The following is a 1971-nucleotide window of genomic DNA, read 5'->3' as shown; positions in this document are numbered from 1 at the left end:
GAAAGAAAAAAAAAACAAAACTTTTTTTGCCTTAATTTTCACAAGATTACTCTCTTATTCACCTAATCTTTCATTTTCCAGTATTTTTTTCCATTAAGTCTCCGTTAGATCCACATTGCCTCTATTTGCATTCAAGGTTTCTTCAGAAACACAGCGACGTTGACAATGGACTTGATACAGTAGACAATTATCCTGTGACTTACTCTGTTGCAGTAAAAATAATATCATGCATTTCATTTCACAGCATGTTTTTTTTTTTTTAAATGAAATTCTACTCCTACTGAATTTCACGTGTTGTCATTGCATTAAATGCGAGTAAGTTCAGGCTTTTGTTGAAAAGCTCTCTAATCTACTGAGTGACATGATGCTTGATAAGATCTTTTTAAATGTAAAGATGTTTTCATTTGGGCTGTTTTCCATTATTTTTTGGATTATTTTGTATTGTTAGAAATTTCATTTTAATAACAATCACTGTGATGAATTAGACTTCTTCTTTCTCCCCAATTAAATGCAGTAATAATGACTGAAATAGGTTGACGCATCATCCTGTGAGATATCTTGATGGAAGAATAAGGGTAAATGTCTGCAAAAACAACACAATTTGTTGTAAAAATTAAAGTTTTTAAAAAGCAGCAATTACTGATTCACTCATGCACATTAATATATTTGACATATTTGCTCACACTTACCCTTATAACATGGCCTTCTTAGTCAGGTGTGTGCTTCTTAACATGTGCAGTATAAGATTTTGAAGCTTTTGTAATTTTTAATTTGGCTTTCTATGGTCTGACAGTTCTGGCATGATGCACTTTATAAAAGGAAAGAAAAGCATTTCCATAGTAATGTGCAAACTATGCTTACATCTTTCCCTCTATGCAGATTTTTCAGATGAATTTTGGATCCACACCTGTTATTTTGTCCTGGAAGGCACATTAAAATCAATTTGAAGTAACAGTGCTTGTGCTCTCTCTCTCCTTTTACTTTTACAAAAATCACTTCATACAAAAATTTGGTTCAGTATTTCATGCATTCTAGAAACTAACTAACAGCACTACTGAAAGAATGGATATTTTCTTTCAGTCTATGAGGAAAAAAGTCTCAGTATTTGGATTTTTTTTTATTATTGTTATTTTATTACATATTCTATAAACTTGATCAGACTCCTTTTCAGAAACTGGGCGGTGATCCACCTTTACTGATGCGGAGTCAAGGTTAGTCCTCTTCAGTTGTCTCACATGGATGAAGAATGGTTTTACAATGAAGCAAAACATTTCCTTTCTGCATCAATTAGGAAATGCACAAATGTTCTTTCTGTAACAGATGGCTCAGAATAACGCAAATGAATTCCATCAACATTCACTGTACTAGAAAGGAATGGTAGATATCAAATCTACAATGTGTAAGGGCTTCAAACAAGTCATGTTAGGGCTTTTCAGAAGCTTTGATAGAAATGACTCTTCTCATCTATTTCAGAAGCATTTTAGAAGGAGCCTTGAATTGCAGGTGAGTGACCTGTCCAGCAAATGAGAGCAGGCACACAGGAGAGGTAAGAGACCTGCACAGCTAATTAACTAATGTTTCTTCATTTCCTTTGCATTGGTTATATATAAATTCCTGTAGAATGATGATTGGTAGCCAACACATCTGAGGCAGTTTGATCAAACTCCTTGTGACACTGGCATCACTCAAGGCAAAAAAAATAAAATAAAAAATCTGAGTAAGTATCTGCTGAAATTCCCCGCTGGGCAAGCACTCTGTTTTGTTGCTGGTCCATCTGTTGTCTATCAGCTGGAGAGCAGAGTCTTAAGGCTGGGAGGGAGGGAAGAAGGTACACAGCATGGTAAAAATGTGAACAGTGGGACCGTCTGGCCGTTGTAGCACTGCAATTAATATCACCTCTCTGCTTGTACCCACTTCCAGTAACAATTTATATGGGGTCAAGCCTTAGGTGGCTCCTTAAACCTCATGGAA

This window comes from Aythya fuligula, chromosome 5 (genome assembly GCF_009819795.1).
Source record: "Aythya fuligula isolate bAytFul2 chromosome 5, bAytFul2.pri, whole genome shotgun sequence".
Lineage (NCBI taxonomy): Eukaryota > Metazoa > Chordata > Aves > Anseriformes > Anatidae > Aythya > Aythya fuligula.
This window is presented reverse-complemented; position numbering follows the sequence as displayed.